Raw genomic sequence first — 21,794 nt, forward strand, 5'->3', positions numbered from 1 at the left:
CTTTGTAATGTACATTGTGCATTAATTATGAGCCATACAGAAGTTTTTCACTTACCTGTTCCGTTGCTAGCGTCCCCGTCTCGATGGTGCTGTCTAATTTTCAGCGTCTAATCACCCGATTAGACGCGCTTGCGCAGTCCGGTCTTCTCCTTTCTGAATGGGGCCGCTTGTGCCGGAGAGCGGCTCCTCGTAGCTCCGCCCCGTCACGTGTGCCGATTCCAGCCAATCAGGAGGCTGGAATCGGCAATGGACCGCACGGTGCACCGCATGGTGCACCGTGGGTGAAGATCCCGGCGGCCATCTTACTTAGGTAAGTAAGAAGTCGCCGGAGCGCGGGGATTCGGGTAAGTACTGGCCGTTTTTTTTTTTTATTCCTGCATCGGGTTTGTCTCGCGCCGAACAGGGGGGCTATTGAATAAAAAAAAAAAACGTTTCGGCGCGGGACAACCCCTTTAAGCTCCTACCCCGGCAATTCGTTAGAATCCACTGAGGAAAGTGGGGAAGGGGGGGAGCTTTTAACCTCTCAGTATGTTCCTGTCCTATCAGGAGGAGGCAATCTCAATTGGTGCTGTTGTGGAGACTACTGGAAACCCAATTATCGGGTAGACGTTGCTGTTTGGGAAAGTGTTGGTGATAGCCGCTGTGGCGTACTGTAAGATAACTACCACTCTCATCATCCACGCCCCACCTAGCATACTGCACAGCCAGCCCCGCAATACACAGAGTGGAAGCAGTTGGCTCCGACCCCTGTGCGGTGGCGAGTGCTGGTAATTGCAGGCACAGCTCCCATTAAAATCAATAAGCACTGTGTCTGCAGAGTCGACTATATGGGGGTCAGAGCCATCAAATTCTGCTCCGTCCCCTATATACTGTGGTGCTAACAGCAAGTGCCTGATCATCTGATCGGCGGAGGTCCGAAGCAGTAGACCCCAGCCAATCAACTGTTGATAACCTATCCTGATGATAAGTCATGCATAGTATTTCCCTGAAAAGCCCTTTTAAAGCTATACAGGGTCATTGCACTATCACTGCCACCCAAGGGCCCACAAAGCCCTGGAGCCGGCTCTGTTGCCACCATCTTCCCATGTCGAACACATGAATGTTCAGCCAGCGCCAGTGTTCGTGTGTACGGAGGGGCTGTACCGGTGGGGTTTAAAGGATGCCCCAAGCCCCAAAGTGTGAAATACAGACTCAGCAGCCGTGGCGCCAGAGGGGAGCTGAAGGCAATTCTCTTTCTGGCCATTAATACTGGCTGGGTGGCAACTTGCTGCCCTTGTGAGGTCCTGCAGACTGCGGCCTGAGGTGGCAGGCTCAGGTCACCTCATGGTAGGGGCACCCCTGGGGGGCATGGGCACCTCTAGTATGCAGAATTACAAAGGCTCCAAAGACTGCGCCATGGGTGATTGCTGAATGTAGCGTCCTGTATGTCGGTCTACGGCCAAACCCTACGGGGAGCCGGCACAGGATGACTTCACTCCGATGGATCAACTGATCTTAAGAATCCTTGGAAGTAAAAGTGTCCCAGGATCCCTGGTCTATTCTACTGGCGCCAAACACAAAGGGCGCAGTGTCCAGACACGTCCGCCCCTCCCGCCTCGCTGACACACAAGCCATAGAATAAGTTCTAGCAGTTTGGGGAAAATCCGGTGATTTTAAGTGTCCAGATGTGGCTGCGCCTGGGCTCCGGCTCGGAGCTGAGGAGAAGGGGGAGGGAGAAAATATGGGCTTATTTGTGTGTTTTCTGCACCTCCGCCCACACAAGGAAGTGGCTGCATTACTCAGAGAGGAAAGAGAAGTTTGTGTGACAGTCGTAGCAGTCAGCGGACGGCACAAGAGTCCCAGGTGAGTGCCCGAGACCGAGGAGCTCTCCTCCATTGCTATATGCCTTACTGCGGGACGTTCTGCGGTGGTTACACAAAGTATCTCTGTAGGACAAACAGTCTCAGAGCGAACATCCGACGTCCGTGAGTGCGGTAGTAGGACTCTGTAGGGCCACGTTGTCCCCTACGGCGCAGGGTCTCCCCAGCAAGGACACAGGAAGTATGAAGCATCCACTACCGTCTGACACGTGACGGACAGCTACTTCACGCCTCGTGCAGAGTCCTCATTCCCGCCTCAAGCGTTTGTGTTCTTGCTTTCTTTCTTCATTTTTGATCGGCCCAATGGGCCAGAAACACACGATATTGGTTAAAAAGCACACAGGACCACGTATCATTCGGTGTTAATAACGGGGCGCAGAATACTTCAGACCAGCACATCACGGGGCCCGCTACTACTGTCTTGGGCTGTCAGTGTGCGACTGCTGAGCTGCTATATGGACAGAAGTATTGGACGCACTCAGAAAGGGATGCAATTGGGTACCAGGTGGTTTAATCTCAACCTGGGAAAGTTGGGTACCTACCTCACAGAATGCTCCTCTCTTGGGACTGAGCCTACAAATAACACCATAGAGGGTAGGATACCATTTATATGGTCCAGTAGGAGGGACAGAAGGTAAATGGGCGGGAAGGGCAGGTGTACCCAGCTTTCCCAAGTTGAGATTTACCACCTGGCATTAGCATTAGGACCCATCTGAGCGCGGTCACCGGGACGTTGGTAGACGGGCCAATGTAATTGGATGGAATTATATACCAAGAGCCCTGCATTGTTCATGTGGTTGGAGTACTGATTCTAGGCATGTATACCTCTGATAGTAGATGTATTAGGAGTGCTGTGGCCGGTTTTTGGTTCCGCTTCTACTGTATGTGGCAGCCGTGGTGTACAGTGCACCTCTATAGTTCTGTTGGGGGTGCTGACCTATTTCATCCAGGATTGCTGGGCGTCCCTGGGCGTCACGATACCTTTGTCAGCTTAGTGTGTACTGCAGCTGCTCAGTGGTTCCGGGCTGACGGCTTGGTCAGCATTGATCTATAGATCCTCTGTATGCCCAAGCTTCTGTAGCTGGGAGTGTAGTGGCAGGACAGGCGGCCAGGACGGGAGCCAGACATTAACGGCTGGCAGGGCCAGTCTACAGATCCCCTACTGACACTATGAGTGGAGGTTGGGGTCCGATCCCTGTGTACGTTGGTAAAGAGAGGGAGCAGGCCGGGATAAGGAGGTGGTCTCCATCCTAGCATTAAAGGGACAGTAACCTTTCAGACAACGTCTGCTCATCTACTGGCTTGTGTCACATCATTTCTGCAATATACTTGCATTAAAAATGTGTTGCTTCACCCCTGTAAGTCCTGTCTGAAGCGGCTGCCACTAGGAGGCTCCCTTCCAGCTTCTCTGCAACTACTCTCTGTCATCAGCTATGGAGCTTCTGCAGTAACAAGGAAACATGAATGTTTCCTTAGCAAATCTGGGAGGTTCTATGTTGAGAGGCGGCTCCCCTGCACTTGTGGCCGACAGGCCTGCAGATTGATAATAATCTCCACAGTCTCTGCCTCTTCTGCTGTTACTGTATGTGGTACCTGCGCACACATTACACATACTGGAGTGGGTTAACTAACTATTTGGCTACAATGTCTCTACATGCCTGCTTATCCTGGAGGGCAGAGGGGTGGGCATTCATATACTGCCTCCCTGCTGATTAGACCAGAGACAATGCAATGCAGCATGGGAAGTGAGGGAAAGTCAGGACAGTGAACTACTGGCAGAATGCTAGGCTTGCTACATGCCCACTCACAGCAACAGAATAATGGGGAAGACCACCTCACACCACAACCTACAGATATCAAATGGGGTACAAATAACAGCAAATGAGGGTAAGGAGAACCTGGGGGACTTTAGAAAACTTGTTGGAAACTCAGATTCACTTTTAGGCCAAAAGGAGGCAGGATCTGTCATCCCGAGTTACAGGGAGGAAAGCTGTGGAAGAGACGAGGCCAGCTACAGAGGAAAGGTCCTCCTCAGAAGATTCACACACAAACGGCCCCAACAGCGGCAGAAGTCATAGCCACGATAGTCATCCGAAATGCGTCATCGGTCACTGCGACTATTCTACGTTGTTCCACTTGTAATGCTGAAATCTAGCCGGTCCACCGGAGAAGCGCCAAACTTCTATCCCTCTCCTTCGTCCCGCGCAGTTGTCGATGTGCCGCTGTGTTTACAGTAACACAGCATACAGCTCCCAGCATGCATAGAGCTTGTTTACCGGCCAGCGTTGTAGCTCCGCCCATAGCTCGCAGCTCCTACAACTTACCGGCACCAACCTCCCTCTGGACTGCCGCTCCTGTCCTCCCATCATGCACTGCTCACAGGAAGTAGCAAATACGGACAAGATGTCAGAGGAAGTAGAGCTATTTGTCAGGCGGAGGGTCATGTGACCTAGAAAGTGAGGGAAGTAGCTGGAGCGGGTGCGGAGACCCTGAATGACTAATAGTGATGATTAGACTTCAGAATACTAGTCTGTGCCTGGCATATCCCTTTAACAGCCCTCACACGCGCCAGTTGGCAGCCGGCAGGCAGGCAGGCGCTGGAAGGTAATGGCGCACTCTTCCAGCAGTAACTAAATGTGCTTGTAAAGCCAAATCACTAAGTATTGTCTACAAAGCTGCGCCCGTCCTGCACCATGCCCGGGCAGCCAGACATCGCCAAGTACTGCAGCCCCCCGTACTCCCACCAACCGCTCCAGAAGGCCATTCTACATGAATGCCAAGATGGACGTTTAGCTGACTCAGTGGTGTGACTGCGGGCGCAGCGCCAGTCTTAGGGCTGATGGCAACCCCCATCATAAGAGAAATATATAGATATTGCACTGATAGGCAGTCAGCCTGTATACTGCTTGTACAGAAAGTATCAAGAGAGCTGCAGGCCCACAGCAGAACAGCTCAGTGAATAAATACGGCACCAGAACCAAGCTCATGGCATAAATGCAGTACAAACCAACCTGAGTACATAAATACGGCACCAGAACCAAGTTCAGTACATGAAACAGTAACAGTTGTATGTGTCTCTGTTGTGGGGCCACCGATGGCTGACAGTAGCACCTTGGAACTTTAGAGGGACAGAGAGAAAGAGCAGAATGATTCATGCAACTAAACAAGATGCTGCCACATGGAAGAACATCCTCCACCTAAGTGGGAGGATGGCCCCAGTTTATATCCACCCAGTGGCCCCCCTCCACCCTGGGGTCACTACTGGGGGCCACTATTACTACTGCGGCCACTTCTGGGGATCCCTATTATTACTGGGGCCACTAACAGGGTCACTATTACCATTGGGGCCACTATAGGGGTCCCTATCACTACTGGGGCCACTAACAGGGTCACTATTACTATTGGGGTCACTATGGGGGTCACTATCACTACTGGGGCCACTAACAGGGTCACTGTTACTATTGGAGCCTCTATTACTATTGGGGCCACTATGGGGGTCACTATCACTACTGGAGCCACTAACAGGGTCACTATTACTATTTGGGCCACTATAGGGGGTCACTATTACTATTGGGTCCACTATGGGGGTCACTATTGCTACTGGGGCCACTAACAGGGTCACTTTTATTATTGGAGCCTCTATTACTATTGGGGCCACTATGGGGGTCACTATCACTACTGGAGCCACTAACAGGGTCACTATTACTATTGGAGACACTATGGGGGGGGGGTCACTATTACTATTGGGGCCACTATGGGGGTCACTATCACTACTGGGGCCACTAACAGGGTCACTATTACTATTGGGTCCACTATGGGGGTCACTATTGCTACTGGGGCCACTAACAGGGTCACTGTTACTATTGGAGCCTCTATTACTATTGGGGCCACTATGGGGGTCACTATCACTACTGGAGCCACTAACAGGGTCACTATTACTATTGGAGACACTGTGGGGGGGGGGTCACTATTACTATTGGGGCCACTATGGGGGTCACTATCACTACTGGGGCCACTAACAGGGTCACTATTAGCATTGGGACCACTATGGAGATCACTATTACTATTGGGGCCACTATGGGGGTTCTATCACTACTGGGGCCACTAACAGGGTCACTGTTACTATTGGAGCCTCTATTACTATTGGGGCCACTATGGGGGTCACTATCACTACTGGGGCCACTAACAGGGTCACTATTACTATTGGGGCCACTAACAGGGTCACTATCACTGCTGGGGACACTAACAGGGTCACTATTACTATTGGGGCCACTATGGGGGTCACTATTACTAGTGGGGCCACTATGGAGGTCCTTATCACTACTGGGGCCATTAAGGGGGGGGGTGTCACTATTACTGTGAGGGGGTCACTATTATGGGATACAGAGGTTGGGGCTTTGCACTGTCCCATAGTTGGGAAGTATGGATTATGTACCGGACACGGAGCTCGGGCTCAAACTGATTATTGGAAACTCCAACTTAAGGCTGCCTGCAGGTGGATTTCCCGCGGAATTTCCGCCCCTGGAAGCTGCCATAGGATTGCATTAGCAAACGCAATCCTAGGCAGACGGCCGCGATTTGGCCGTGCGAAATCTCGTGCGGCAAACAAATTGCACCATGCTCTATTTCTGTGCTGGCCCCGTGCAGAAACGTCACTCCCCGGCCGCCGACTCCGGTCTGTGCATGCGCCGGCTGCCCGGCACATTAAAGAGCCGGAGCCGCGGAAGCAGGTGAGTTCGCGCTGCTCTCTGCAGGGCCTCGAGTCAGGTCCTGCTGTGAGAATTCTCGCAGCCGGATCCAACCCGGCCGTCTGCAGGCGGCCTATATCTCACATTTACTTGGAAATCTGCTAAATTGTTGCAAAAAAATGGCAATTTACAATTTTAGTCACAGGAAAACTATGGAGGTCGGACTTTAGCTCCAATATGTCCAGTTGATCCTGGAACGGGTTCACCCTCCTGTAAGGTCCCACTGTTTAGTCCTCACTGGGGTTGATGGCGTCACGCACCCGTCGTGTCAGGTGTGACCTGTGCTGATACTTGGCTGGCTGCCACCAAATAGGAGAGGGGCACAAGCTACATGGCGGTAGAATCAGGAGGTATTAGTGTACCTTGACGCCACCAGAAGCTAGGGGTTTGACAGGAGAAACGCCCCTGTCACACCCCCAGCTCCCGATTGGCGGAATACCAAAAGGTCCTAGAAGCTGCTGCAGTGGATGAGGGGAAGAAGCGGGCTGCCCATGTCAGTGAGCCGCGGACCCTGTGTGTTCTGCTCTGCTGCAGCCCTGTTATCTATAACCTTCTTCAGCCGTGATGGCCTGAAGCGGAGGGGAAGAAGCAAAGTGGCATGTGGGTGATGCGCGAGTGTTCCGCGCCGCACTGCCATCCCTCTTGTGCTCCTGCCGCCGCCTGTCAGTGTCGCTATGCCCCTCGTGGTGTTGCTTCCCTGCTAGCGCCCACTAGCTAACAGTTAAATCGGGATGGGGTTGGAGGGCTTGTGGTCTGCCGCTGGGGGGGGCTGCCCGCCGCTACTGCCTTGAGGAAGCGCAGCTCCCTGTGTGTTACCCAGCGCAGTGTCCCGGGCAGCAGTGGGATCCATCATGCCCTCCTGCTCTCTGCCGGGGGAGGCTCTCACTTTGTCTCTGGGCCCAGCGCTGTTGCCTCCCTGATGCCGGCTGGTAGCTTACACTCACACCGGAGCTGGGCGGCATGCTTGTGTTCTTCCGCCAGGAGGGGCTGTGTGCCAGCAGCCGGGCCGCAGTGTTCCTTTGTATTCCTTCATTAGTGGCCTGCCAGGACCTGGCTACTAACAAGCTGTTCAGCCAATCAGCTTCAGGGGGTGCTTGCTGGTGGCGTCATGATACACTAATACCGAATCAGGACCCGTCCAGGTGATGGCAGAACATAGAATATAGCCTTTACGGATTGGGGGGTCCTGTAGCACCAGGGGGCGCCGGTGTGATGCCAAGTAAGGAGATGTGCCCACATACATATAGTTTACTTCTGTTGTAGGTTTGGGGCTAGGGGTAAAAGAGAAACCCCAGAGCACATATCATTAACCCCTGCAAGCCCCAGCGTGTGCATTTACGTCCTGGGCGTGCGGGGTCTGTATGAAGCCGGAGTGGGAGTCCATTGCGCCCCATATAAAGTGGGGGGGCTATGATGAACTTCTGCACCCGGGCCCATGAGCCTTTAGCTACGCCCCTGTTGAGCAACACACGTTTCCCTGCAGCAGCAGCGAACGCTGATTGCTGGGGCGAGCGGCGGGGAATTTGCGCCTGACCGCTCAGCAGGTGAAGCGGCCTGGATGGCTAGTTGTCCAATACACCCTTCATTAACAACGAACATCGCATCTCAGCATTATGTGGATATAACAGTATAATATGCTTCAGCCTTCCGGCTGATGACTGAGAAGCAATAGCATATAGGTCCTCGTACCACAATGTCACACAGTAAATGCGGACTGCCGTTATATTAACTAACTTCACCCTCCCTGAAGCTGCTGTTACCCATAAGCCAAACGCTGCGGGTAAGTGGAAAGTAGTAAGTGGGGTAAGTGATAAGTGAGAAAAGTGGGGTAAGTGGGGTTAGAAATAAGTGAGGTAAGGGATAAGTGGGAAAAGTGGTAAATGGGGTAAGTGAGGTAAGTGGGGTAATTGGTAAGTAAGGTAAGTGAGGTAAGTGGTAAGTGGGGTAAGTGGTAAATGGGGTAAGTGGTAAGTGAGGTAAGTAGTAAATGGGGTAAGTAGTAAATGGGGTAAGTGAGGTAAGTGGTAAATGGGGTAATTGATAAGTGGGGTAAGTGAGGTAAGTGGTGAGTAAAGTGGTAAGTGGAGCAAGTGGTAAGTGGGGTAAATGATAAGTAATGTAAGTGAGGTAAGTGGTAAGTGGGGTAAGTGATGTAAGTGAGGTAAGTGATAAGTGGGGTAAGTAGTAAATGGGGTAAGTGGTAAATGGGGTAAGTGAGGTAAGTGGTAAGTGGGGTAAGTGGTAAATGGGGTAATTGATAAGTGGGGTAAGGTAAGTGGTAAGTGGGGTAAGTGAGGTAAGTGATAAGTGGGGTAAGTGATAAGTGATATAAGTGATAAGTGGGGTAAGTGGTAAATGATGTAAGTGGTGTAAGTGATAAGTGAGGAAAGTGGGGTAAGTGGGGTTAGGAATAAGTGAGGTAAGGGATAAGTGGGAAAAGTGATGTGTGAAAAGTGGTAAATGGGGTAAGTGAGGTAAGTGGTAAGTGGTGTAATTGGTAAGTGAGGTAAGTAGTAAGTAAGGTAAGTGGTAAGTGAGGTAAGTGGTAAGTGGGGTAAGTGGTAAATGGGGTAAGTGGTAAGTGGGTAAGTGGTAAATGGGGTAAGTGAGGTAAGTGGTAAGTGGGGTAAGTGGTAAATGGGGTAATTGATAAGTGGGGTAAGTGAGGTAAGTGGTGAGTAAAGTGGTAAGTAGAGCAAGTGGTAAGTGGGGTAAGTGATAAGTGATGTAAGTGAGGTAAGTGGTAAGTGGGGTAAGTGATGTAAGTGAGGTAAGTGATAAGTGGGGTAAGTGATATAAGTGATAAGTGGGGTAAGTGGTAAATGATGTAAGTGAGGTAAGGGATAAGTGGGGTAAGTGGTAAATGGGGTAATTGATAAGTGGCGTAAGTGAGGTAAGTGGAGTAAGTGGTAAGTGGGGTAAGTGATAAGTGATGTAAGTGAGATAATTGATAAGTGGGGTAAGTGGTAAGGGGGGTAAGTGGGGTAAGTGAGGTAAGTGGTGAGTAGGGTAAGTGGTAAATGGGGGTAAGTGTTAAGTGGAGTAAGTGGTAAGTGGGGTAAGTGGTAAATGGGGTAATTGATAAGTGGGGTAAGTGAGGTAAGTGGTGAGTAAAGTAAGTGGTCAGTGGAGCAAGTGGTAAGTGGGGTAAGTGATAAGTGATGTAAGTGAGGTAAGTGATAAGTGGGGTTAATGATAAGTGAGGTAAGTGGGGTAAGTGAGATAAATGATAAGTGAGGTAAGTGGGGTAAGTGATGTAAGTGAGATAAATGATAAGTGGGGTAAGTGATAAGTGATGTAAGTCAGGTAATTGATAAGTGCAGTATTTGATAAGTGAGGTAAGTTGTAAGTGGGGTAAGTGGTAAGTGGAGTAAGTGGTAAGTTTGGTAAGCGGGGTTGGCCACAGCTTTATTTATTCACTTTAATTAAAACAGAGGTTTTCACGAATCCGCGATCCATGCCTGCAACAGCTGCACTGTAACCATCTTTATTCACAAACCCCTCCCAAAGCTCCGCCTTTTACCGCGGGCTCGAGGACCTTCCGTTTTAAACCTCCCAGGCATGGGCCAAAGCTCCACCTTTTACCGCAGGCTCGAGGACCTTTCGTTGTAAACCTCCCAGGCATGGGCCAAAGCTCCGCCTTTTACCGCGGGCTCGAGTACCTTCCGTTTTAAACCTCCCAGGCATGGGCCAAAGCTCCGCCTTTTACCGCGGGCTTGAGGACCTTCCGTTTTAAACCTCCCAGGCATGGGCAAAGCTCCGCCTTTTACCGCGGGCTCAAGGACCTTCCGTTTTAAACCTCCCAGGCATGGGCCAAAGCTCCGCCTTTTACCGCGGGCTTGAGGACCTTCCGTTTTAAACCTCCCAGGCATGGGCAAAGCTCCGCCTTTTACCGCGGGCTCAAGGACCTTCCGTTTTAAACCTCCCAGGCATGGGCCAAAGCTCCGCCTGTCATGACAGAACGGCAGTAGCGACTTGACACACGAATCCGTACCGAAAAGTAACAACCAAACCAAAGAAAAGGGGCGGGGCGACATCGCAGAACAGCATTAGCAGACCACTCCCCTCTCCATCCCACTCTTATATACTCTGGTCACACCCCCTTTTCCTTAACCCTTTAGCTCCTTGCACACACTCAACCAGCAGCCCCAGCCTCCCCATGTAAAGGAGCAGCGCCTGCAGTCACTGGCTGCTTTAGTCATTATTTTACGGACTTTCAAAATCGCACAAGTATCCCAAAATGTCCCGGTACCCCCGGACACTGACTAGTCCCCATACAGCTGGATCAAACCTTGTGCCCCTAGACGTGATCCTATGTGCCTTGGCAGCAGCTGCCTGACATTGGTTGCTCCAAGTAAAGTTATAAACCCCCCAAGTCCTTCCCCATGTCAGGGTCCCCAGTGGTTCCCCATGTAGTGTGTAATAGGGAAGTATCTCCTGGCCGTGTGTAGAACCGCCCATGTATCAGTGTTACCCCTCAGCGGACACTTACCTGCCCCCAACCTATCCAGATCCTCTTGTAATCGTACCGATCTGTATGTAACCACATTCTGTCTTCTCTGATGGTACCCCACTGGTAACAGTGACCCCTCCAGTACTGCCCCCCTCTGGTACCCAACTAGTAACAGTGACCCCTCCAATACTGCCCCCTGTTGTACCCCACTAGTAACGGTGACCCCTCCGTTACTGCCCTCTGTGGTACCCCACTAGTAACAGTGACCCCTCCAATACTGCCCCCTGTGGTACCCAACTAGTAACAGTAACCTCTCCAATACTGCCCCCTGTTGTACCCCACTGGTAACAGTGACCCCTCCAATACTGCCCCCTGTGATACCCCACTAGTAACGGTGACCCCTCCTATACTGCCCCCTGTTGTACCCCACTGGTAACAGTGACCCCTCCAATACTGCCCCCTGTGGTAACCCACTAGTAACAGTGACCCCTCCTATACAGCCCCCTGTGGTACCTAACTAGTAACAGTGACGCCTCCAATACTGCCCCCTGTTGTACCACACTAGTAACAGTGACCCCTCAGATACTGCCCCCTTTAGTACCCCACTAGTAACAGTGATGCCTCCATTACTGCCCCCTATGGTACCCCACTAGTAACAGTAGACCCTCCGATACTGCCCCCTGTGGTACCCCACTAGTAACAGTGACCCATCCAATACTGCCCCCTGTGTTACCCCACTAGTAACAGTGACCCCTCCAATACTGCCCCCTGTGGTACCCCACTAGTAACGGTGACCCCTCCTATACGGCCCCCTTTTGTACCCCACTAGTAACGGTGACCCCTCCTATACAGTCCTCTGTGGTACCCCACTAGTAACGGTCACTCCAATAGTGCTCCCTGTGGTACCCCACTAGTAACGGTGACTCCAATAGTGCCCCCTGTGGCACCCCACTAGTAACAGTAACCCCTCCAATACTGCCCCCTGTGGTCCCCACTAGTAACGGTGACCCCTCCAATACTGCCCCCTGTGGTACCCCACTAGTAACGGTGACCTCTCCTACACAGCCCCCTTTGTTACCCAACTAGAAACAGCGACCCCTCCAATACTGCCCGCTGTGGTACTCAACTAGTAACGGTGACACCTCCAATACTGCCCCCTGTGGTTCGCCACTAGTAACGGTGACCCCTCCTATACTGCCCTTTGTGGTACCCCACTAGTAACAGTGACCCTTCCAATACTGCCCCCTGTGGTACCCAACTAGTAACGATGAGCCTTCCAATACTGCCCCCTGTGGTACCCAACTAGTAATAGTAACCTCTCCAATACTGCCCCCTGTGGTTCCTCACTAGTAACAGTGACCGCTCCAGTACTGCCCCCTGTGGTACCCCACTAGTAACAGTGACCCCTCTAATACTGCCCCCTGTAGTACACCACTAGTAACGGTAACCCCTCCTATACAGCCCCCTGTGTTACCCCACTAGTAACTGAGACCCCTCCAATACTGCACCCTGTGGTACCCAACTAGTAACAGTGATGCCTCCATTACTGCCCCCTGTGGTACCCCACTAGTAACAGTGACCCCTCCAATACTGCCCCCTGTGGTACCCCACTAGTAACAGTAACCCCTCCAATACTGCCCCCTGTGGTACCCCACTAGTAACAGTGACTCCTCCAGTACTGCCCCCTGTGGTACCCCACTAGTAACAGTGACTCCTCCAATACTGCCCCCTGTGGTACCCCACTAGTAATGGTGACTCCTCCAGTACTGCTCTCTGTGGAACCCCACTAGTAACAGTGACCCCTTCGATACTGCCCCCTGTGGTACCCCACTAGTAACAGTGACGTCTCCTATACTGCCCCCTGTGGTACCCCACTAGTAACAGTGACCTCTCCGATACTGCCTCCTGTGGTACCCCACTAGTAACAGTGACGCCTCCAATACTGCCCCCTGTGGTACCCCACTAGTAACAGTGACCCCTCTAATACTGCCCCCTGTGGTACCTCACTAGTAACAGTGACCCCTCCAATACTGCCCCCTGTGGTACCCCACTAGTAACAGTGACCCCTCCAATGCTGCCCCTTGTGGTACCCCTCTAGTAACGGTGACCCCTCCAGTACTGCCCCCTGTGTTACTCCACTAGTAACAGTGACCCCTCCAATACTGCCCCCTGTGGTACCCCACTAGTAACAGTGACCCCTCCAATACTGCCCCCTGTGGTAACCCACTAGTAACAGTGACCCCTCCAATACTGCCCCCTGTGGTACCCCACTAGTAACAGTGACCCCTCCAATACTGCCCCCTGTGGTACCCCACTAGTAACAGTGACTCCTCCAATACTGCCCCCTGTGGTACCCCACTAGTAACAGTGACGCCTCCAATACTGCCCCCTGTGGTACCCCACTAGTAACAGTGACGCCTCCATTACTGCCCCCTGTGGTACCCCACTAGTAACAGTGACCCCTCCAATACTGCCCCCTGTGGTACCCCACTAGTAACAGTGACCCCTCCAATACTGCCCCCTGTGGTACCCCACTAGTAACTGTGACTCCTCCTGTACTGCTCTCTGTGGTACCCCACTAGTAACAGTGACCCCTTCGATACTGCCCCCTGTGGTACCCCACTAGTAACTGTGATGCCTCCTATACTGCTCCCTGTGGTACCCCACTAGTAACAGTGACCCCTCCAATACTGCCCCCTGTGGTACCCCACTAGTAACAGTGACTCCTCCTGTACTGCTCTCTGTGGTACCCCACTAGTAATAGTGACACCTTCGATACTGCCCCCTGTGGCACCCCACTAGTAACAGTAACCCCTCCAATACTGCCCCCTGTGGTCCCCACTAGTAACGGTGACCCCTCCAATACTGCCCCCTGTGGTACCCCACTAGTAACGGTGACCTCTCCTACACAGCCCCCTTTGTTACCCAACTAGAAACAGCGACCCCTCCAATACTGCCCGCTGTGGTACTCAACTAGTAACGGTGACACCTCCAATACTGCCCCCTGTGGTACCCCACTAGTAACAGTGACCCCTCCAATACTGCCCCCTGTGGTATCCCACTAGTAACAGTGACCCCTCCAATACTGCCCCCTGTGGTACCCCACTAGTAACAGTGACCCCTCCAATACTGCCCCCTGTGGTACCCCACTAGTAACAGTGACCCCTCCAATACTGCCCCCTGTGGTACCCCACTAGTAACAGTGACGTCTCCTATACTGCCTCCTGTGGTACCCCACTAGTAACAGTGACCCCTCCAATACTGCCCCCTGTGGTACCCCACTAGTAACAGTGACCCCTCCAATACTGCCCCCTGTGGTACCCCACTAGTAACAGTGACGTCTCCTATACTGCCTCCTGTGTTACCCCACTAGTAACAGTGACCCCTCCAATACTGCCCCCTGTGGTACCCCACTAGTAACGGTGACCCCTCCAGTACTGCCCCCTGTGGTACCCCACTAGTAACGGTGACCCCTCCAGTACTGCCCCCTGTGGTACCCCACTAGTAACAGTGAACCCTCCAATACTGCCCCCTGTGGTAACCCACTAGTAACAGTGACCCCTCCTATACAGCCCCCTGTGGTACCCCACAGGTAACAGTGACTGTTCCAATATTACCCCCTGTGGTACCCCCCTAGTAATGGTGACCCCTCCAATACTGTCCCCTGTGGTACCTTACTAGTAACAGTGACCCCTCCAATACTGCCCCCTGTGGTACCTAACTAGTAACAGTGACGCCTCCAATACTGCCCCCTGTTGTACCCAACTAGTAACAGTGACGCCTCCATTACTGCCCCCTGTTGTACCACACTAGTAACAGTGACCCCTCAGATACTGCCCCCTTTAGTACCCCACTAGTAACAGTGATGCCTCCATTACTGCCCCCTATGGTACCCCACTAGTAACAGTAGACCCTCCGATACTGCCCCCTGTGGTACCCCACTAGTAACAGTGACCCATCCAATACTGCCCCCTGTGTTACCCCACTAGTAACAGTGACCCCTCCAATACTGCCCCCTGTGGTACCCCACTAGTAACGGTGACCCCTCCTATACGGCCCCCTTTTGTACCCCACTAGTAACGGTGACCCCTCCTATACAGTCCTCTGTGGTACCCCACTAGTAACGGTCACTCCAATAGTGCTCCCTGTGGTACCCCACTAGTAACGGTGACTCCAATAGTGCCCCCTGTGGCACCCCACTAGTAACAGTAACCCCTCCAATACTGCCCCCTGTGGTACCCCACTAGTAACGGTGACCCCTCCAATACTGCCCCCTGTGGTACCCCACTAGTAACGGTGACCCCTCCAATACTGCCCCCTGTGGTACCCCACTAGTAACAGTGACCCCTCCAATACTGCCCCCTGTGGTACCCCACTAGTAACAGTGACTCCTCCTGTACTGCTCTCTGTGGTACCCCACTAGTAATAGTGACACCTTCGATACTGCCCCCTGTGGTACCCCACTAGTAACAGTGACGCCTCCTATACTGTCCCTGTGGTACCCCACTAGTAACAGTGACCCCTCCGATACTGCCCCCTGTGGTATCCTACTAGTAACAGTGACCCTTCCAATACTGCCCCCTGTGGTACCCCACTAGTAACAGTGACCCCTCCAATACTGCCCCCTGTGGTATCCCACTAGTAACAGTGACCCCTCCAATACTGCCCCCTGTGGTACCCCACTAGTAACAGTGACCCCTCCAATACTGCCCCCTGTGGTACCCCACTAGTAACAGTGACCCCTCCAATACTGCCCCCTGTGGTACCCCACTAGTAACAGTGACGTCTCCTATACTGCCTCCTGTGGTACCCCACTAGTAACAGTGACCCCTCCAATACTGCCCCCTGTGGTACCCCACTAGTAACAGTGACCCCTCCAATACTGCCCCCTGTGGTACCCCACTAGTAACAGTGACGTCTCCTATACTGCCTCCTGTGGTACCCCACTAGTATCAGTGACCACTCCAATACTGCCCCCTGTGGTACCCCACTAGTAACAGTGACCCCTCCAATACTGCCCCCTGTGGTACCCCACTAGTAACAGTGACGTCTCCTATACTGCCTCCTGTGGTACCCCACTAGTAACAGTGACCACTCCAATACTGCCCCCTGTGGTACCCCACTAGTAACAGTGACCCCTCCAATACTGCCCCCTGTGGTACCCCACTAGTAACAGTGACGTCTCCTATACTGCCCCCTGTGGTACCCCACTAGTAACAGTGACGTCTCCTATACTGCCCCCTGTGGTACCCCACTAGTAACAGTGACCCCTCCAATACTGCCCCCTGTGGTACCCCACTAGTAACGGTGACCCCTCCAGTACTGCCCCCTGTGGTACCCCACTAGTAACGGTGACCCCTCCAGTACTGCCCCCTGTGGTACCCCACTAGTAACAGTGAACCCTCCAATACTGCCCCCTGTGGTAACCCACTAGTAACAGTGACCCCTCCTATACAGCCCCCTGTGGTACCCCACAGGTAACAGTGACTGTTCCAATATTACCCCCTGTGGTACCCCCCTAGTAATGGTGACCCCTCCAATACTGTCCCCTGTGGTACCTTACTAGTAACAGTGACCCCTCCAATACTGCCCCCTGTGGTACCTAACTAGTAACAGTGACGCCTCCAATACTGCCCCCTGTTGTACCCAACTAGTAACAGTGACGCCTCCATTACTGCCCCCTGTTGTACCACACTAGTAACAGTGACCCCTCAGATACTGCCCCCTTTAGTACCCCACTAGTAACAGTGATGCCTCCATTACTGCCCCCTATGGTACCCCACTAGTAACAGTAGACCCTCCGATACTGCCCCCTGTGGTACCCCACTAGTAACAGTGACCCATCCAATACTGCCCCCTGTGTTACCCCACTAGTAACAGTGACCCCTCCAATACTGCCCCCTGTGGTACCCCACTAGTAACGGTGACCCCTCCTATACGGCCCCCTTTTGTACCCCACTAGTAACGGTGACCCCTCCTATACAGTCCTCTGTGGTACCCCACTAGTAACGGTCACTCCAATAGTGCTCCCTGTGGTACCCCACTAGTAACGGTGACTCCAATAGTGCCCCCTGTGGCACCCCACTAGTAACAGTAACCCCTCCAATACTGCCCCCTGTGGTACCCCACTAGTAACGGTGACCCCTCCAATACTGCCCCCTGTGGTACCCCACTAGTAACGGTGACCTCTCCTACACAGCCCCCTTTGTTACCCAACTAGAAACAGCGACCCCTCCAATACTGCCCGCTGTGGTACTCAACTAGTAACGGTGACACCTCCAATACTGCCCCCTGTGGTTCGCCACTAGTAACGGTGACCCCTCCTATACTGCCCTTTGTGGTACCCCACTAGTAACAGTGACCCTTCCAATACTGCCCCCTGTGGTACCCAACTAGTAACGATGAGCCTTCCAATACTGCCCCCTGTGGTACCCAACTAGTAATAGTAACCTCTCCAATACTGCCCCCTGTGGTTCCTCACTAGTAACAGTGACCGCTCCAGTACTGCCCCCTGTGGTACCCCACTAGTAACAGTGACCCCTCTAATACTGCCCCCTGTAGTACACCACTAGTAACGGTAACCCCTCCTATACAGCCCCCTGTGTTACCCCACTAGTAACTGAGACCCCTCCAATACTGCCCCCTGTGGTACCCAACTAGTAACAGTGATGCCTCCATTACTGCCCCCTGTGGTACCCCACTAGTAACAGTGACCCCTCCAATACTGCCCCCTGTGGTACCCCACTAGTAACAGTAACCCCTCCAATACTGCCCCCTGTGGTACCCCACTAGTAACAGTGACTCCTCCAGTACTGCCCCCTGTGGTACCCCACTAGTAACAGTGACTCCTCCAATACTGCCCCCTGTGGTACCCCACTAGTAATGGTGACTCCTCCAGTACTGCTCTCTGTGGAACCCCACTAGTAACAGTGACCCCTTCGATACTGCCCCCTGTGGTACCCCACTAGTAACAGTGACGTCTCCTATACTGCCCCCTGTGGTACCCCACTAGTAACAGTGACCTCTCCGATACTGCCTCCTGTGGTACCCCACTAGTAACAGTGACGCCTCCAATACTGCCCCCTGTGGTACCCCACTAGTAACAGTGACCCCTCTAATACTGCCCCCTGTGGTACCTCACTAGTAACAGTGACCCCTCCAATACTGCCCCCTGTGGTACCCCACTAGTAACAGTGACCCCTCCAATGCTGCCCCTTGTGGTACCCCTCTAGTAACGGTGACCCCTCCAGTACTGCCCCCTGTGTTACTCCACTAGTAACAGTGACCCCTCCAATACTGCCCCCTGTGGTACCCCACTAGTAACAGTGACCCCTCCAATACTGCCCCCTGTGGTAACCCACTAGTAACAGTGACCCCTCCAATACTGCCCCCTGTGGTACCCCACTAGTAACAGTGACCCCTCCAATGCTGCCCCTTGTGGTACCCCTCTAGTAACGGTGACCCCTCCAGTACTGCCCCCTGTGTTACTCCACTAGTAACAGTGACCCCTCCAATACTGCCCCCTGTGGTACCCCACTAGTAACAGTGACCCCTCCAATACTGCCCCCTGTGGTACCCCACTAGTAACAGTGACTCCTCCAATACTGCCCCCTGTGGTACCCCACTAGTAACAGTGACGCCTCCAATACTGCCCCCTGTGGTACCCCACTAGTAACAGTGACGCCTCCATTACTGCCCCCTGTGGTACCCCACTAGTAACAGTGACCCCTCCAATACTGCCCCCTGTGGTACCCCACTAGTAACAGTGACCCCTCCAATACTGCCCCCTGTGGTACCCCACTAGTAACTGTGACTCCTCCTGTACTGCTCTCTGTGGTACCCCACTAGTAACAGTGACCCCTTCGATACTGCCCCCTGTGGTACCCCACTAGTAACTGTGATGCCTCCTATACTGCTCCCTGTGGTACCCCACTAGTAACAGTGACCCCTCCAATACTGCCCCCTGTGGTACCCCACTAGTAACAGTGACTCCTCCTGTACTGCTCTCTGTGGTACCCCACTAGTAATAGTGACACCTTCGATACTGCCCCCTGTGGTACCCCACTAGTAACAGTGACGCCTCCTATACTGCCCCTGTGGTACCCCACTAGTAACAGTGACCCCTCCGATACTGCCCCCTGTGGTATCCTACTAGTAACAGTGACCCTTCCAATACTGCCCCCTGTGGTACCCCACTAGTAACAGTGACCCCTCCAATACTGCCCCCTGTGGTATCCCACTAGTAACAGTGACCCCTCCAATACTGCCCCCTGTGGTACCCCACTAGTAACAGTGACCCCTCCAATACTGCCCCCTGTGGTACCCCACTAGTAACAGTGACTCCTCCAATACTGCCCCCTGTGGTACCCCACTAGTAACAGTGACGCCTCCAATACTGCCCCCTGTGGTACCCCACTAGTAACAGTGACGCCTCCATTACTGCCCCCTGTGGTACCCCACTAGTAACAGTGACCCCTCCAATACTGCCCCCTGTGGTACCCCACTAGTAACAGTGACCCCTCCAATACTGCCCCCTGTGGTACCCCACTAGTAACTGTGACTCCTCCTGTACTGCTCTCTGTGGTACCCCACTAGTAACAGTGACCCCTTCGATACTGCCCCCTGTGGTACCCCACTAGTAACTGTGATGCCTCCTATACTGCTCCCTGTGGTACCCCACTAGTAACAGTGACCCCTCCAATACTGCCCCCTGTGGTACCCCACTAGTAACAGTGACTCCTCCTGTACTGCTCTCTGTGGTACCCCACTAGTAATAGTGACACCTTCGATACTGCCCCCTGTGGTACCCCACTAGTAACAGTGACGCCTCCTATACTGCCCCTGTGGTACCCCACTAGTAACAGTGACCCCTCCGATACTGCCCCCTGTGGTATCCTACTAGTAACAGTGACCCTTCCAATACTGCCCCCTGTGGTACCCCACTAGTAACAGTGACCCCTCCAATACTGCCCCCTGTGGTATCCCACTAGTAACAGTGACCCCTCCAATACTGCCCCCTGTGGTACCCCACTAGTAACAGTGACCCCTCCAATACTGCCCCCTGTGGTACCCCACTAGTAACAGTGACCCCTCCAATACTGCCCCCTGTGGTACCCCACTAGTAACAGTGACGTCTCCTATACTGCCTCCTGTGGTACCCCACTAGTAACAGTGACCCCTCCAATACTGCCCCCTGTGGTACCCCACTAGTAACAGTGACCCCTCCAATACTGCCCCCTGTGGTACCCCACTAGTAACAGTGACGTCTCCTATACTGCCTCCTGTGGTACCCCACTAGTATCAGTGACCACTCCAATACTGCCCCCTGTGGTACCCCACTAGTAACAGTGACCCCTCCAATACTGCCCCCTGTGGTACCCCACTAGTAACAGTGACGTCTCCTATACTGCCTCCTGTGGTACCCCACTAGTAACAGTGACCACTCCAATACTGCCCCCTGTGGTACCCCACTAGTAACAGTGACCCCTCCAATACTGCCCCCTGTGGTACCCCACTAGTAACAGTGACGTCTCCTATACTGCCCCCTGTGGTACCCCACTAGTAACAGTGACGTCTCCTATACTGCCCCCTGTGGTACCCCACTAGTAACAGTGACCCCTCCAAAACTGCCCCCTGTGGTACCCCACTAGTAACGGTGACCCCTCCAGTACTGCCCCCTGTGGTACCCCACTAGTAACGGTGACCCCTCCAGTACTGCCCCCTGTGGTACCCCACTAGTAACAGTGAACCCTCCAATACTGCCAGGCGGCTTCTCGTTAGACGTAGCGATTATTGAGTTAAATGTAAATGGCCGTTGAAAAGAAAGTAATTTGTCAAACTTGTTATTAAAGGGGTTTCAGGGGATCCTACAGATGGGCTGCCGCCTCCTCCGGATTGGCCATTATTAGTTGATCAGCGGTATTGGCGGCGCTGACAGCGTGCGGCCGCTCAGCGGATCAGTCGGGGTCCTAAGGCACGGACCCCGGCCGCTCAAGTATTGATCACCACTCCTGAGCAGACTGCAGGCCATCGGTAGTATTACCTGCAGCATTAAATGCCGGCCAGCTCGCCGCTGCAGCGGTCAGGAGTGACGCAGCGCGGCGCCGCATCTTCGTGGTTTGGACGAAGACATTTTCCTGTATAAATAGTTTGTTTCCCGTCTTCGCTGCGGTTAACGTGTCCCAGTAGTAGCGCCGGTGCTGCGTACTGAAGCCGGGCGGACATCATACCGCCATACGTGTCTCTACAGACCTGGAAGTCTCCGGGACTCATACATGACAGGACTTCTAAAGCTTCTCTGCAGGGTCCTATATTGGGGTCTGCCGGCGAGGGGTCACACTGTCACCAGCTGCCTATTACTGGCATACCGTGGAGATCATATGGGAACGCCTCGCAGGGGTAGGAAGCCAGGATATCCACTTAAAGGGGTTGTGCCACGACTACACATCCTCCCCGTCCACGGGATATCCACAGCGTGGGGGATAACTAGCTGCCTCCCGCATCAGCGGGGCGCCGGCTGAGCATGTGCTGTCGGCACTTCACGCATTCGGATGGGATGATGGAAGTAGCTGACCCCCACTTGGGTAGCTCCGCAGTCCCACTGAAAGGGCTGATGACCGCGGACGGATTTCTTCTGCCGCGTTTCCCGCTTCGTTATTCTGCAGCTAATGATTCTATTAAGCCTAATAGCTTCCTTCCTTTCACTGCTCACGGAGCGGCATGTTCCACGGAAAT

The 21,794-nt window shown here is 53.1% G+C and overlaps 1 protein-coding gene across 1 annotated transcript in view; it reads left to right on the forward strand.

Moving 5' to 3' along the window:
• Positions 1-1,691: 1,691 nt before the first annotated feature.
• LOC136577361 (actin-related protein 2/3 complex subunit 1B-B) overlaps positions 1,692-21,794 on the forward strand; it is a 54,682-nt gene continuing 34,579 nt past the window's right edge. Inside the window, exon 1 of the mRNA XM_066577255.1 lies at positions 1,692-1,842. The gene's annotated coding sequence lies outside the window, so the exon portion shown is untranslated. The remainder of the gene's footprint in view (positions 1,843-21,794) is intronic.

This window comes from Eleutherodactylus coqui, chromosome 8 (genome assembly GCF_035609145.1).
Source record: "Eleutherodactylus coqui strain aEleCoq1 chromosome 8, aEleCoq1.hap1, whole genome shotgun sequence".
NCBI lineage: Eukaryota > Metazoa > Chordata > Amphibia > Anura > Eleutherodactylidae > Eleutherodactylus > Eleutherodactylus coqui.